Below are 18305 nucleotides of genomic sequence, written 5' to 3'. Positions count from 1 at the left end.
GTGTGGACAAGTTGGGCTGAAGGGCTTATTTCCACACTGTATGATTCCTTGACTCTATTTCAGTGGGACCATAATTGAGAGCATCTTTGACGTCTGTAAAATGGTTGTATTTCCATCTGTTTATCAAAGAATTGCCTTTCCAAGGAACAGGCTGGTATTTGGTAAGCATTGGATTCATATTAATGATTTAAATTTGGAAATTCTTAGGATATTCTTTATCTGCTTCCAGTTTAACTGCCGGTGGGAGGAAGAGCAGTTGGAGAAGCAAACTACCTAAAAGTGGCATCTATTATTCAGCAGCCTTCTCTACAATACATTTCATTAGCAACATTATGGCACTAACTATTTATTGTAGTAGTGATAATATTTTAAATCAAAACCATTCCAGAATTATTGCTTCACAATATTTGATGGAAACAGCAACCTTAAATCTAAGCTTGTGAAAATAAATGATAGAGCATAATTTTCAAGTGTACTGATATTTGTAAATTTACACTGCTGCAGCTACGTACACATCAAAAGCACATCAGGGTTAGAAGAATCCACAATGAGAAGCTCTTCAAGAATTGCACTTTGAAATTCACAGTTGAGATAGTTAATCGGTAAATTGAACCATTGAGCATGGCCAAATATGGATCACAATAAAGAAAACCTAAGGAGACCCTCTGTAGGTTTTTCTGATTTCTCTCAGTGATATAATTTAATTAACTTCTTCAAAGCTCTGTCTGAATTTTCAGCTGCAGATTGAGGAAAATATGTAGCTTTTCACCTCCTGAAGTTTTTTTCAATCGATATCAAGGTCTGCACTGGTATACGGGGAAAGGGATTGTCACTTGCACAGTTATAGTTAGATTCATTAGATAACTGATAACCTTGCTGGCACAGCTTCCTGCCCAAATAATTATGATGGGATTATCTTCCTTTCACTGAAAATCATCTTCAACCATTCATTACTAAGGTCAGAGGTTCCCACCTGGTTTAAATGACATAAATAATCCCAGTTTACTGAAGTGTAAGGTGACATGCCTTAATGACTACTGACTGGTGACACTAACGTCCTTGGTGATGAGGTGCTTTGAGAGATTCATTATGACGCAGACTAACTCCTACATTAGCAAGGACCTGGATCCACTACAATTTGCCTGCCGCCCCAATAGAACAACAGAGGATGCAATCTCACTAGCTTTCCATTCTATACTGGACCACTTTGACAGCTTGATGATGGCATAGCAGTGGTCTGGAGTATGAATACCCTGTGGGGCAAGTGACATTCTGATGCTATTTGGAGAGTACTTTCCCAAAATTTGCTTGATTGAAGTCACTAGCAAAGGTTAACAGGGCATCAGGGTTTTCTGTGTTGTCTGTGTATTGTGTTGTCTGGGTTTGTGTGTCTACGTTGCTACTGCAAGGACGATTTTCATTCTGGCCTCTATCTTACCAACTCCTCCTTTAGCAAGGACCTGGATCCACAACAATTTGACGATGACGTATGATGATGATCTCGATCAGACTTGACATGCGGATTCTTCATGCTACATGTTTACCTTGCATGTCTTCTCAGTAAAGGACGTGGAATGGCTAAAATATTTATGAAATCACAGTAGCTGATTAAAATAATTTGGATTTTTTTTTTAAGAAACAAGTATGCTTTTTAAAAATCAAAGTGATATTCACCCGCTGAGTTTCTCCAGCATTTTTGTGTACCTTTGATTTTTAACAAGTTGTTGTTTAATCAACAAAATATTAACTTGCACCAGCTGACTTTAAGTGAAATTTCTCTTGGTGACACTGACTATTCTGCGTTGATAACACTGTTATGCTATGTAACAGACAGTATGCCTTTGAGCAGTACATGAACAAAGTAAAGTGACTTGATTTTATGTATCAAGTGAGATTAGTTTTGGTTGCTCTCGAGAACAGCTGCTGCAAATACCATGGACCAAATGTGCTTCTTCTATGTTGTTTCTATGGTTCTATTGTTTTTACATGCAATCCCTGCAGTGAAGGCTTCTGCTGAGTATAGATTTTTACTGAAATTCACTCTTAAATTCTTCTTTCATTATCCATACCTATGCCTCTTTTTTTATGCTTGTTTTATTAATTTAGTCTCACCATGGTAAGGGTGGAATAGAAATTTACCTCACTTCACTTTTGTATGTTCTAATGAAGAGTTTGGCACCTATTTCTGGGCCTCCAGATTTGTTAAGTGGTAAGAAATTGCCTGGGACTCAAACAAAAGTAGAAAGAAAATCAGTTCAATTTCCTTTTTTATGGAACTGGGAGAAGTAATGCCCCTGTCCCACTTTGGTGAATATTTAGGCGACTACAAGCGACTAGGCTGTCGCCACATGGTCGCCGGCGTGTCGCCTGTATGTGTCGCCTCAGTCGCCCAAAGAGTTGTACCTTGTTTCTGGATTTTGAAATGTACAAAAACTTTTTGGCGACAGTCCCGCCCGTGGGCTTGACACCAACGATCGTAGCCTGATGTAGGTGCGGTCACCAGGATGACGTAGGTTGTCGCCAGTGCTGACTTTGGTGAAATTCATTGGCGACTACCTACGTCGACCTACGTCAACCGGCGCCAGGTACCAGTGACTGCATTGTCTTACCTTGCCATTGCTATCGCGGGTAGACGTAGGTTGTCGTAGGTGTGGTCGCAGGTGGATGTCCTAATGGGTCGCTGGTTGTCCGTAGCTTGCCGTAGCTTGACATCAACTAGGGGGTCGGTTGTTGTGGATATTGTCGAAGACATTGCCATGGGGGGGGGTCCAGTCGCTGTTTTTCGGTGGCCTGCTACGACTATGACAGTCGTCGGCAGTTGCTGAAAAAATCGCCCGTGGGACAGGCCCATTAGGGTGCTCCTCCTGCTTCAAAAGCATTGTGGTCAAATGACAACAGGCACATGGCCTCTTCCTCTTTACTCTTTCCCAAAATAGGCTGATGCAGCAACAGTGTTGATGGCCCATCAGTAACGGCGATGGCGGGTTGTGCAGTCTCAATTCTGCTGAGTTCTGAAATGGCTCATGAGTACATTGAAAATGGCAAAAGCAAGAAAACTATGCATATCGCCATGTTGCCGATGAGTAATCGATCTTACTGGGTGGCACAGAGGCACAAATAGTAGAGCTGCTGCCCAAAAGCACCAGAGACCCAGCCAGTTTTGATCCTGACTTTGGGTGCTGTCTGTGTTGAGTTGGCAAAATCTCCCCATTTTCCCTGTGACCGTGTGTGTTTCCTCTGGGTGCTCCGGTTTCCAACCACATCCCATTTCTTCCGTTGCAACCGCAAGAAATGCAACACCTGTCCCTTCACCTCCCCCCTCGACTCCATTCAAGGACCCAAGCAGTCGTTCCAGGTGTGACAAAGGTTCACCTGTATCTCCTCCAAACCTCATCTACTGCATCCGCTGCTCTAGATGTCAGCTGATTTACATCGGGGAGACTAAGCGGAGGTTGGGCGATCGTTTCGCCGAACACCTCCGCTCAGTCCGCAATAACCTACCTGAACTCCCGGTGGCTCAGCACTTCAACTCCCCCTCCCATTCCCAATCCGACCTCTCTGTCCTGGGTCTCCTCCATTGCCAGAGTGAGCAACACCTGAAATTGGAGGAACAGCACCTCATATTCCGCCTGGGTTGTTTGCGTCCGGTTGGCATGAACGTTGAATTCTCCCAGTTTTGCTAGCCCTTGCTGTCTCCTCCCTTTCCTTAACCCTCGAGCTGTCTCCTCCCATCCCCCCGCCCTCGGGCTCCTCCTCCTCTCTTTTTCCTTCCTTCTCCCCCCCACCCCCAATCAGTTTGAAGAAGGGTTTCGGCCCGAAATGTCGCCTATTTCCTTCGCTCCATAGATGCTGCTGCACCCGCTGAGTTTCTCCAGCATTTTTGTGTACCCACATCCCAAAGATATGCAGGTTTGTTAATTGGCCGCTGTAAATTGCAGATTTACGATGCAGAAGCAAAAATGAGACAATATAGAACCATTGTGAACCACAGTACAATTCAATTCAATGCAACTAATTCAACACATTCAGATGCTTGACCCTCTACGCAGCGGGAGTGGAGCATGCTTAGTCCTGGTACAAAGCAAGAAGGCTCTCCTGCCTGAAATCCACTTAGGAACTATCAACAGGAGGTGCAACTCCAGAGCAAATAAAATCTCCCCTTCCACCGCTGCAACGGACTGTTCAAAGTTTTTGCCATGCTGAGATAATTTCAAACTTCCAGAGGCAATTCCTGTGTTGGGGGATTTCTACTGAACGTTTTTCCTTACAGGCAAAAGAATGGAGTATTCCATTGTATTTTTGACAAAAGTCCACGAGCATTGCTCACTTTCATTTCCTGCATCAATGTGGCAATATTGATGTTTTTTGAGACAATTAAAAATCTGAAGAAGAGGAAATTTCACTGAAGTATATCTAACTTCAGACCTGCTGCTGCAACTATGTTATTTATGTGACTGGTGCAGCCTTTATTTACTCATAGTAAATAAAGCATTTATTTACTCATAGTGCTAAATATTGTGAATAATGTGGAGGTTGGGTATTGGAAGTCTAAATATTCAGCCTTCAAAAAGAGGGTTGTATCACTCAGATTAATATACTCAGCAACTAATTGCAATCCCATGTACAATTAAATAAATCTGATTGCAATTGTACTACATGTTCATTGTAGACCAATGCAAATTGATTGTGGGGAAGTGTGAAATCATTAATTCTGTACCTGAAGGAGTCAAACTAGAGTATTTTATTAATGATTGGAAACTAGAAAATATGGATGGGATATAAAAAGTAATTAAAAAGGCCTAATTGTTGGCCAATGTACTTAGAAGACTGGAACACAAACACACTTAACACCTGAAAAGAACTTCAGGCAGACCCATTGGTAGAACTGCGGTGAGTTTGGGCATCATTTAACAAGGAAAAAATATTAGTCTTGGAGCAGATCCATAGAATGAAAATGGGAGCAAAATTGTTAAATTATGGAGATATTTTGCTTTAAATTGTTTCATTCTTTTGAGTACAGAATATTTTGTAAGAGATCTGATTGAAGGTTAAAATATAATTTACTATGGTAGTTAATGGAAAATTGCAGGGGAATGCAGATTATGGAGGCACAATCTTACATTTAGAATTTAACCACTTAGAAATGAAATCAGGAATAATATCACAAAGTATCAGCATCATGAACCCTCCCCAAAAGGTCAGGGATGCTGCTGCAAATGAAGTTTTCAAAACTCAGATCATATTTGGATAAAATTTGGATTAGGTGCTGTTGAGCAAAGGCAGGTAAAGGGTACTTGGAAATCGATCACTCACAATCTAGTTGACTGTTCTAACAGTACAAATGTTTGAATTAGCTGCACTTGTTCATATGTTCCAATATTCTATTTGTTCCATCATGTACTTGTTCAATTATATCACAGAACTCATGGACTCTCAGTACGTACCATGTATTAACTTATTTGAGAAGGATCACAATCAGTGATTGTATTTTGATTCAAGCAAAGAATACAAATTTCATTATTTCAGCAAAACATTTCTGACACAATGTGGAAGAATCTCAATCTAAGACCTTGTTCCAGTCTTTTTGTTGCTTTATCGCCCTCTCTGAAATGTTCTTGGCTTGGTTTTAAAGAAAAGAGTCTTGAAAACTGCAAAACTTTCAAATTAGTTTTCTTCTGCAAATCCATTTTATTTTCACAACTGACTGAAATCTTGGCAAATTTGCCATCACCGACATGTTATTTTAAACAGACTTAGTTTTTGAAGTTGATCCAATTTCAAAATGATTTAAAAGCAACCGTCATAAAACATTTTTTGTTTATTTAATGGTAGTAAATCTGAACTTGGGAGGGAAGAAAGAACTCAAAAAAATTACAACCACCAGGTCATTGGTACTGAACAATAGTTGGAACTTTGGGTTGACAAGTTTCTGGTCGTTAAAGACTTCCTCCTATAGTCGAAAGGAAGTAGTGAGAGAGATAATTGAAGTGTAATTGTTAGTTTTCCATCATTCTCCATATTTGAAAAAAGGTTCCAGTAGATTGGAATGTTTAAGAATGCTGGAAAAATCAAAGGTAGACAAAAATGCTGGCGAAACTCAGCGGGTTTTGGGTCGAGACCCTTCTTCAGTGGGAAGAAGAAAGGAAGAGGCGGGGACAGTAGACTGTTGGAGAGCTGGGACGGAGGGAGAAAGCCGGGACAACCTGAAATTGGAGATGACAGTGTTCATACCACTGGGGTGTAAACTACCAAAGCGAAATATGAGGTGCTGCTCCTCCTATTTGCAGTGGGACTCACTCTGGCCATGGAGGAGGCCCAGGAGAGAAAGGACAGATTCGGAATGGGAGGAGGAGTTGAAGTGCTGGGCCACCGGAGATCAGGTTGGTTAGTGCGATCGCCAAGCCTACGCTTGGTCTCACTGATGTAGAGTAGTTGACACCTAGAGCAGCGGATGCAATAGATGAGGTTGGAGGAGGCGCAGATGAACCTCTGCCACACCTGTAAAGACTGCTTGGGTCCTTGGATGGAGTCAAGGGTGTTGGTAAAGCGACAAGTGTAGCATTTCCTGCGGCTGCAAGTGAAAGTACTAGGGAAGGGGGTGGTTTTGGTGGAAAGGGACGAATTGACCAGTGTAGATTAACATTATTAATCCATGCCATTTATAATCTCCACTGCACATATGTGCATGCCACCCTTTACATGGTATTACGGTACTACACAGCTTTACACTAGCAAGGTCAGCCTGCATTTTCACAAGCCACGCCTAGCTGGATGAGAATGGCTGGCAGGTTAAATGTTCCTGTTTGCTTATGGAATAAAGACTGATCTTTCACTAGGTGTGTTGTTGTGGATCAATCATAAACGAGGGGGGGGATGGGGAGTGCGAGCGTAGCTATGGTATATAGAGGAGACCCTGGTGAGAGCCTCATTTATATTTGAAGAGGGGAACCCCGTTCCCTAAAGAATGAGGACATCTCCGATGCCCTGGTTTGGAACACATCATCCTCAGTGCAGATGCAGCGTAGACGGATGAATTGGGAGTAGGGGATAGAGTCCTTACAGGAAGCAGGGTGGGAAGAAGTGTAGTCCAGATAGGCATGGGTCCCACCCTGCTCTATCCCCTACTCCCAATTCATCCATCAACGCCGCATTTGCACTCAGGATGAGATGTTCCAAACCAGGGCATCAGAGATGTCCTCATTCTTTAGGGAACGGGGGTTCCCCTCTTCGACTATAGATGAGGCTCTCACTAGGGTCTCCTCCATATCCCATAGCTCCGCTCTCACTCCCCATCCCCCCACTTGTAACAAGCACAGAGTTCCCCTTGTCCTCACCTTCAACCCCACCAGCCGTCACATACAACAGATAATCCTCCGACAGTTTTGCCACCTCCAACGGGATCCCACCACTGGCCACATCTTCTCCCCTTTCAGCTTTGCGCAGAGACTGCTCCCTCAGTAACTCCCTGGTCAAATCGTCCCTTCCCACCCAAACCATCCCCTGCCCTGGTACTTTCACTTGCAACCACAGGAAATGCTATACTTGTTGCATTACCTCCCCCCTTGACTCCATCCAAGGAACCAAGCAGTCTTTCCAGGTGAGGCAGAGGTTCACCTCCTTCAACCTCATCTATTGCATCCGCTGCTCTAGGTGTCAGCTGCTCTACATCGGTGAGACCAAGCGTCGGGCTTGGCGATCGCTTCGCCAAACACCTCTGCTCGCTTCGCACTAACCAACCTGATGTCCCGGTGGCCCAGCCCTGCAAATCCCCCTCCCCTCCCATTCCAAATCCAAGTTTGCGGATGACACTAAGCTGGGGGGCAATGTTAGCTGTGAGGAGGATGCTAGGAGACTGCAAGGTGACTTGGATAGGCTGGGTGAGTGGGCAAATGTTTGGCAGATGCAGTATAATGTGGATAAATGTGAGGTTATCCATTTTGGTGGCAAAAACAGGAAAGCAGACTATTATCTAAATGGTGGCCAACTAGGAAAAGGGGAGATGCAGCGAGACCTGGGTGTCATGGTACACCAGTCATTGAAAGTAGGCATGCAGGTGCAGCAGGCAGTGAAGAAAGCGAATGGTATGTTAGCTTTCATAGCAAAAGGATTTGAGTATAGGAGCAAGGAGGTTCTACTGCAGTTGTACAGAGTCTTGGTGAGACCACACCTGGAGTATTGCGTACAGTTTTGGTCTCCAAATCTGAGGAAGGACATTATTGCCATAGAGGGAGTGCAGAGAAGGTTCACCAGACTGATTCCTGGGATGTCAGGACTGTCTTATGAGGAAAGACTGGATAGACTTGGTTTATACTCTAGAATTTAGGAGATTGAGAGGGGATCTGATAGAAACTTACAAAATTCTTAAGGGGTTTGGACAGGCTAGATGCAGGAAGATTGCTCCCGATGTTGGGGAAGTCCAGGACAAGGGGTCACAGCTTAAGGATAAGGGGGAAATCCTTTAAAACCGAGATGAGAAGAACTTTTTTTCACACAGAGAGTGGTGAATCTCTGGAACTCTCTGCCACAGAGGGTAGTCGAGGCCAGTTCATTGGCTATATTTAAGAGGGAGTTAGATGTGGCTCTTGTGGCTAAGGGGATCAGAGGGTATGGAGAGAAGGCAGGTATGGGATACTGAGTTAGATAGATAGATAGATAGATAGCCTTTTATTGTCATTCAGACCGAAGTCTGAACGAAATTGCAGCAGTCATACATATAATACCATACATTAAAACAATAAACACATATTAACATCCACCACAGTGAGTTCACCCAGCATCTCCTCACTGTGATGGAGGCAAAAGTCTTAGGTCGCAGTCTCTTCCCTCCTCTTATCCCTCTGCGCTGGGGCGATACCCCCCCCCCCCCCCCCCCCCCGATGTTAAGAACAGTCCCGCGGCTCAAACACCGCGGCCCGGGGTGGTTGAATCTGCCGCCCACCAGTCCTGCAGAAGCAGCTGCTGGCCGAACCCCAGACTCAGGCCACCGCCGCCAGAACACCGTCCCAGCCACCCTCACGTGAGTACTGTGCCGTCTTCAGTCTCGGGCTGGGCCGCCCCGACTTGGGCGCCGAATCTCCCCCGGACCGGGCCGCCCCGACTTGGGCGTCGCTTCTCCCCCCGGACCGGGCCGCCCCAACTTGGATGATCAGCCATGATCATATTGAATGGCGGTGCAGGCTCGAAGTGCCGAATGGCCTACTCCTGCACCTAATTTCTATGTTTCTATGTTTCTATGACCTTTCTGTCCTGGGCCTCCTCCATGGCTAGAGTGAGTCCCCCTGCAAATTGAAGGAGCAGCACCTCATATTTCACTTCGGCAGTTCACACCCCAGCGGTATGACCATTGACTTCCCCAATTTCAGGTAGTCCTTGCTTTCTCCTTCCGTCCCCTCCCCTTCCCATCTCTCCCACAGCCCACTGTCTCCGCCTCTTCATTTCTTCTTCCCGCACCCCCCCACCTCCACATCACTCTGAAGAAGGGTCTCAACCCGAAAAGTCACCTATTCCTTCGCTACATAGATGCTGCCTCACCCGCTGAGTTTCTCCAGCCTTTTTGTCTACCAGTAGATTGGAAGATTGAAAATGTAGCTGCTTAGTTCAGAAAGGGAAGGAGCCAAAGCTGGAATCTATAAGCCAGTTAGCTAAACATTTTGTCTTAGGGAAATGCTATTGTTCTAGGCATTGTAGAAAGGCACTCAGAAAATTTCAAGGTAATCAGGTGAAGTTGGTGTGATTTATTTGGATGAAAATATTGGTGGGCTGTTTAGTGATTTTGCAGATGACAACAAAAATGATGGAGTTCTGGATAATGTGGAAGGCTGACAAAGGATTCATTAGGATATATATCAAATGGAAATGTGAGCAAAGAAATCGCGGAAGGAGTTTCATCTGAACAAATGTGAGGATTTGTACTTTGGGAGAACAACTGCAAGCTGATTTATACAATAAATGGTAGAACCCTTGGGAGCGTTGATATATGGAGGGATCTTGGGGTGCAAGCCTATAGAACATTGAACGTGGTGGCACAAAGTAGACAGGGTATACAGTATGCTTGGTCAGTGTATTGGTCGGTCAATCAATCAACCTTTATTGTCATCTTGCAAAGCAACAGTTGTACAGTGCAAAATGAGAAGACGTTTCCCAGGGAATACCGGAGCATCGCACATGAAATTTAAAACATTTCACACATAATAACAGTAAAAACACTCCAGTCCCTGATGAAACAGTATAATTAGTTAAAAGCAGGTAAAACAAGCAACATTAAAATACAGTAAAAACAATCATTAAAATGTCCAGGGCAGCTGATTTGAGTGGCCAGTGCCAGAGTTATTAAAATGTCAGTGCAAAGCCGCAGAATCAGGTGACTGAGTACAGAGTGACTGTTTATAACAAATAACCATATAACAATTTACAGCACGGAAACAGGCCATCTCGACCCTTCTAGTCCGTGCCAAACACATATTCTCCCCTAGTCCCATATACCTGCACTCAGACCTGCGTTTAGCAGCCTCACAGCCTGACAGGAAGCTGTTTAGCAGTCTGGTAGTCCGGGCTTTGATGCATCGGTATCTCTTGCCTGATGGCAGGAGATCCAGGTGTGTGTGGAGGGGGTGCAGTTTGTCCTTAGCTATTCTCAGAGCTTTTTTCAGACAGCAGCTCTGGAACAGTTCTTGTACCGAGGGTAGGGAGACGCCAATGATCCTCTCTGCTCCCCTCACTACCCTCTGCAGAGCCTTCCTGTCTGAGCTGTTGCAGTTGGAGTACCACGTGTTTATGCAGTACGTGAGTACAGACTCCACCGTGCCCCTGTAGAAAGTCCTGAGGATGTTGGTGGGGAGTGAGGCCTGTTTGAGTTTCCTCAGGAAGTGCAGTTGCTGATGGGCCCGTTTGGCAATCCCAGTGGTGTTCCTGGACAGTGTATTGAGTATAAAAGTTAGAAAGTCATGTTGCAGCTGAATAAAACTTTAGTTAGGCCGCGTTTGGGATATAGCATGCATTTCTGATCGCTGCATTACTGGAAAGATGTAGGGGCTTTGGAAAGGGTGCAGAAGATGTTCACAAGGATGTTGACTGGATTAGACAGTGTGAGTATTAGCTGTACGAGGAGGTCGGACAAAACTGGATTGTTTTTTTTCGAGTGTCAGAGTGACTCACATAATATATACAATTATGAAGACACAGTAGGGAAAATGGTTTATGTCCCATGATTTTGTGAGAGGGGAATCATGTTTATTCAATTTATTGGAATTGCTTGATGATGTAATGTGTTACCAATAAAGGAGGGGACTGTAGTAACATTTCTCGAAAATAGTAGGTAAGGTGCTGTATTAAGTCATTGTGCAAAATAAAACTCATCATGCAGGAGGCATTATATGACATGGATAGGTTGTGTAGAACACAAAGGGCTGGAGTAACAATGGTCACTCTGGTCTACTCCTGATCTCGCCGATGTAAAGGAGGTCACATTGGCAGCACTGAATGCAGTAGATTAGGCTAGATGAGGTGTATGTGAACCTCTGTCCCACTTGTAAGGGATGCTAGGGACCCTGGATGGAACTGAGGGAGGAGGTGTAGGGAAAGGGAAAGTATCTGGATAGAAGATTGGGTGGACAACAGTAAATAAATAGATATAACGTTTTTATTCTTGCCGGTTTGTAGGACGTATTGAGTGGTGTCTTACAGGGATTGGTAATAGGATCCCAACCTTTTACAATCTATTGCAATGATTAGGAGAAAGGCAGCAAAAATATGAGAACCACACAGAAATTGAAAGGAAGGCAAGCAGTAAAGAGGACCTAAGATGGTTACAAATAGATATAAATAGGTGAAGTCAATAGGCAAAGATCTGGAAATTGGGGTATAGCATCACTTCTAACAGGAACATGAAGAAAAATAGCACATTATCTAAATGGTGGGAAACGAGCACTCCGGGTTAGAGAGGGATCTGGGTATCCTACTGTCCAACTCACAAAAAGCTTGTGTGCAGGTACAGAAAGGAATTCGGAAAGCTAGCAAATGGTTATTGCTTGGGGAACTGAGAATATAAGTAGGGAATTATGTATCAGTTTTATGGGGTATTGGCAAGGTCACGTCTGGAGTACTGTGCAAAGTTTTGGTCCCCTTATTTAAAGAAGGAAGTTTCTGCACTGGAAACAGTTCAAAGATGTTTTGGTGAACTAATTCATGGCTGTCCTATGAGGAAAGGTTAGAGAGGTTATGATTACAGCTCCTGGAGTTGAGAAGAGTGAGAGGGGACTGTATTGAAACATGACTGATCATAACAGCAAGGATGTGGAGAGGATGTTTCCTCTTGTAGGAGAATCTCATGACCGTCACTTTCAACAAAAGAGGTCACCCATGGAGGAAGGGATGAGATAAAGTTGTTTCTCTGACAACTGAGATTTTGGAACTCTCTTTCACAAAAAAACAGTGGAAGCAGTGTCCATGAATATTTTAAAGATAGAAATAGATAGATCCTGGATAAAAAAAGGTACAAAATATTCTTCAGTAAATGTGAATATTGATTTGGGATCAGTCTTGATCCTTTATAATGGTAGAACATGCTTGAAGGACTGAGTGACCTATTCCTGCTTCTAATTCTTATGATTAATTATGAATATAATTATATGTATGGTATAAACAGGACCCACAGGCCATTGATTGGTCTACTCAAGTAATAAAAATAATTAGTATGTGTCACAAACAATGCCAATCAAAACAAGTAAAGCACCAATATGATTGATTGAGTAAGTCTAATGAACATGAGTAATCTCATGTGAGATTACTCGAAGTTAGATTGACTCATTGTTGTATTATTCAACAGTTTATGCAATATTCTTTGGACATATATTATAACTCTTGGGCCTTTTATGTGGAGGTTTGCAAAATAATTTTGGAAGCCTTCAGTTCACTGTCAGCTGTAACGATTATTCTTCAGTGTGGAACAAATACCTTGAGAGAGTTTCCATTTGACATCTGGAATATTTTGTACATTTCTACTCGGGTTTAGAAAGCACAAACGAATGTCTATACGATCAAAGATTTTCAAAGTATCTTGAACAATGATGATCATGAAATACCAAAAAGAAATTGCACATTTTAATGGATGATTATAAAGAAACATAAATAGAGCAATTAACACGGAACTGCAGATGCTGGTTTATACCAAAGATAAACACAAAATGCTGGAGAAAATTTGTGGGTCAGTCCGAAGAAGGGTTCCGACCTGAGATGTCACCTGAAATGTTCTCCAGGGATGAGGCCTGACCAGCATTTTGTGTCTTATCTTTAACATAAAAAGAGATTTGTTACATATGCACTAGGAAAAGCTCACGAGTTGACTCATAATCGACAAATCAATGCAGTCATATGGAGAACAAAACTTCTCAGCCAGTCGCATGGGTCCTACATTCTGATGCATTTAAGCAATCCATCTTTATCTTAATATATTCCTGAAAAAACTTTTTTTCTCTTAATTGGCTGTGCCTTTTAAAAATATTATTTCAATATCTAAATTACATTTATCAAACAATTCTGGTAAAATGTATCATTTTCTACCAGCCTGTCTCATCTCTGCCTTCAACTCATTCTCTAATACAATTAGAAAAATTTAAGTTAAGATAAACCTCATAATTAATCACAATTAAAAAATCAAATGGAAAGTTTAGTTTAGTTTAATGATACAGCATGAAAACAGGCCCCTGAGCCCACCAGGTCCATGCTGACCATCAATTATCTGGTCACATTAGTTCTATGTTATCTCACTATCTCATCCACATTCGACATTAACAGAGGCCAAATATACCTACAAAACTGCATGTCTTTTTATGATATGAGAGAAAACCGGAGCACTATGGTCACATGGAGAATGTGCAAACTCCACACAGACAGTGCCCAAGATCGAAAGCGGACCTGGGACTCTGGTGCTATGAGGCAGCAGTTCTACCACGGTGCCAATGGAAAGATATCATCATGAAGCTGTTGCTTTCCACAATGATGTTGTCTACTCTTTTGAGGATTTTTTAGTAAACATACTTTGTTTGATTTTTGATTAAAATTATTTGCATCATAAATAACTAAACATCTTGAATATTTTCAGATCAGAAAAAGCTGGCATGAATTTCCAAAGGGTGGGACATGCCCGATTAATTATTTTGAAAAGACGATTGAAGTGGTGGGCAGAGGATAGCATTCCAGAACCACTTGCTAAAGTACTTCATAGGAGATTGTCAGCTGAAGCAATGGCCAATGGAATTGGAGGCAAATTTGGAAATGGCTATTGCCTATACATCTATGAAGAAAGGACTTGTGCTTCTGATTAGCCTTTGCCATTTTCCAGGTCCTGCCATTAGAACATAGTAGAGGAACAGGCCCTTCGGCCCACACATTTCAAACAAACATCATGATAATTTCAGATGCCTGCACATGGTCGATGTCCCTCCATTCCCCACCTGCCAGAATGTCATTTCAACATTGCCATCACATCTGCTTCTTCACTCTCATAACTTGATATACATCTATGAGGTCGACCCTCAGCGTCCGACACTCCAGCCAAGCCAATCCAAATGTATCCAATCTACCCTCATAGCTAATACTTTACAATAGATCTGCTAAAGGAACACAGCTGGTTAAGCAGCATCAATAGAGGGAAATGGACAATGATTGATATTGATTGTTTATTTCCCTCCACAGATGTTGCCGGACCTACTGTGTTTGTCCAGCAGCTCCCCTATTTCTGCTTTAGATTCCAGCATCTGCAGTCTCTGGTGTTGTGGGCCTTCAGGTGTCTGTATATCCTGCTCAACAATAGCAATGAGATGGAGGCATGGAGTGGATGGTGGGGAATACCTGATGATAGATGCTGCCGTCTTGTGGCAATGTCTCATGTAGATGGATAGAGAGTAATAATATGAAATGTTGGAACTGTGATATATAACGCACCACAGTTACTGGAAATATGAAATGAAGGGGGATAGCGGGTAAACCCAACAAGTCAGACAGCAACTGTGAGAGAGTGATCAGTATTGGCCTGAAACAGAAAGAGAACAGCTGCAAATGCTTGAAATCTGGATCAGAAACAGAAATTTTGGAACTGTTTAGCAGACCAAGTATCACCCATGGAGAGAGAAACAGGGCTCACTGCCAGATTGACAACTTCCTAACATGATTGGTCATTGACCTGAGAAACGAACCTAACTTCTTCACCACAGATGTCACCTGATATGCTAAACTACCCTGGAAATCCCTGCTTACACCCGAACTGCCAGTTCTGACACAAAGTGGAAAGGCTGGGAGACTAAAATTACTGAACTGGCACTGATCTCCAAAGGATGCAGAATGCATAGATTGTCAATAAGCTGTTGTTCCTTGAGCTTGTCTTATTTTACATGTCTCAGTTGAAGGTATTGGTTCTTGGTTAAAACATTCTGGAAAGTTATGATAGGCTCAGACCACAGTAAAAAAAGACCATGAATAATATATCTTAGAATATCGTTTGTAGATATGATATAATAATTCTCAAACTTGTCTCTAAAAAATGCTAGGAATATGCTATGATTCTTTTCTGTGCTCCTCTATTTCCCTCAGTTTGAGGACAAAATGTATCCAACGTAAGTTAAAGGAGCCCTTATCTGTCAAATAGCTGAGTACACACTGGACAAACAGGCAAGTAAGTAAACATTAGACACATTACTTCATCTTCACCTTTGTATGCTTGTTCTTTGGATGTATTCCAATTTTTTTTTCAAGTTCTACATGCTGCAGCCAAACTCCATATGTCAGTCCTAAGTTACAAGTGCTTTATTTTATCCACATAAAAATGTCAAGATGTTTTTAAGATCACACCAAGACTGTATAGTTAAACACCATTTTGTTTTCTTGCATATTGTATATACAGAATACGTAAAGGATATAAGGATATACCATTGAGTATCATTAACTCTACAGGAGATGCAGGTCTTCAGACCTATGTTATATTTAGTGCATTTCCATATGGTTCTTCTCTCAAATTTTACATTACACCAAGTATCTGTGTGGTACTTTCACATCATTATTACTGCGTTGGGAAATTTAGTTCTTCAATAATTCAGAGCAGATGCACATTTCAGGAGGAAGGTCTGGATATAGAGTAATAGAGGATGGTAATGAAAATTGAAGTGGTTGCAGACCACAATGGTGCATTATAATGGGGAATGCACATCTGGTTTATAGTTCAAATATATAGCATAAAGTCAAACATTATCATGAAAAACAGGTCGTCTCAGCATGGCTCAGGTGAAGGTTTTTTTTTTTTTTTTCAGGAAGTGAGTAACTCCTTCTTCATGCGTCATGTGCACTAATTTATTTCCCAGTACATTGACAGTTGCTTTTATCATTTACCTTGAATGTTGACCATGGACTGACAGGCTGGCTTCCAAAACTTTCCTTCTCCTTCATTCCTTTTCTAAGAAGGCCACATATATTTCCTAAACTGTATTTGTGGTTTCCAGACTTTTCCCATTCTCTGTGTGATTTCCTGAATTGTTTTGCATTCTCAGTGACTCTGCATTAATTATCACAATTTTGTGTTCCAGCTGCCGCCTGGTGCTCCTTTTCCATAATTTTCTTATTTTAATCGCAATGCAACTTCTGTGACTGGCTTAGAGTGTGCGCTTAGTCGCAGTCATGCAACACGGAAACTGACCTTTGGAGGACACTTACTGACTTACACTAAACCTACTAAAATCCCATTTTTTTCCCCACATTCTAATCAGATTACCCCCCCCCCCCCCCACGACCAAGATTCTACCACACATCTGCACACTAGCAGTAATATACAATGACAATTTAACCAAATTAACAAATTTTCTGAGCGCAGGTGTATGGGACTAGGGGCGAATACGTGTTCGGCACGGACTAGAAGGGTCGAGATGGCCTGTTTCCGTGCTATAATTGTTATATGGTTATATGGTTATAACCCATCATACTGCACGTCTTTAGGGTGTGAAGGAAACCCAAGGAACCTAGAGAAAGTCCATGTGATCACTGGAGGAACTCACAAGCTCCCACTCCCATTTATCCTACCCCCCACACTCGCACACAGCACCTAAAGTTAGGATTGAAACTGGGTCTCAGGAAATGTAAGGCAGTTGTACGAGCTGAGGCACTACACCACCTGCTCAAGAGTCAAGAGTCAAGAGTCAATTTAATTGTCATTTGGACCCCTTGAGGTCCAAACGAAATGCCGTTTCTGCAGCCATACATTACAAACAAATAGACCCCAGACACAACATAATTTACATTTTACATAAACATCCATCACATTGCTGTGATGGAAGGCCAAAAAAAACTTATCTCTCCACTGCACTCTCCCCCCCCCCCGATGTCAGATTCAAAGTCAAAGCCCCCGGCTGGCGATGGCGATTGTCCCGCGGCCATTAAAGCCACGCCGGGTGGTGCGAGGTCTTCTTGGTGTTAGAGCCCCCGGCGTGCGCTCGCAGAGTCCCACGGCCATTCCAAGCCGCGCGGGGCGGTGATGTTAGGCCCCGCTCCAGGAGCTCTTCGACCCCGCAGCTCGGGCGGGAGAAGTCGCCGTTGCAGGAGCCCTGAAAAGCGGTCTCCCACCAGGGACCCGCGGGCTCCCGGTGCTGCCGTCCGCAGACCCGCAGTTGCAGCCTCCGCATCAGCAGCAGCAGCAGCAGCAGCAGCAGCAGCAGCGCTCCTCCACCGCTCCACCCGCTCCGGACTCGGCCAGCCCCGCGACGGTGAGGTGAGTTGCGTCGGCACCAGAGTCCCCGGTCTCTTCCTGTTGGAGGCCGCTCCTCGTTGCAGCCCCAACGACAACGGAGACCCGACAAGAAAAGGTCAGGTCTCCTGTGCAGGGAGAGATTTAAAAGTTGCCCCCCCCCTGGAGGAACCACCACCCCCCCCCCCCCACACACACACACCCCAACAAAAAATAACAAAAACTACATATAAACATAGACAAAAAATAATAAAAACGCGGACGGGCTGCAGAGGCCGCTGCTGACGAGAGTCGCGCCACCTACCTGCTAAGTCACTGTGATGCAGTGCTAAGTAAGAATGTGGTCAAAATGAAATAGAGTAATATTTTTGTCTTGACAGTGTTGCCTGCTTTGGAAAGCTCAGAAGCCAACCCCGTTTTCTAAAGATGGGTGGGTTAACATTGACCCAAATTTGTTCCAATGGCTGAAGTGAATTGGATCACCGTAGGTGTTCTAGTCCTCTGCTTATTCAAATAATGCAGCCTCATGATTTCTTGCAAGCCTCATGACACCAAACGCCTGTTTGGAAGGGGCTGAAGGGGA

The sequence above is a fragment of the Leucoraja erinacea genome, chromosome 1 (assembly GCF_028641065.1).
Source record: "Leucoraja erinacea ecotype New England chromosome 1, Leri_hhj_1, whole genome shotgun sequence".
NCBI classification, from domain to species: domain Eukaryota; kingdom Metazoa; phylum Chordata; class Chondrichthyes; order Rajiformes; family Rajidae; genus Leucoraja; species Leucoraja erinaceus.
This window is presented reverse-complemented; position numbering follows the sequence as displayed.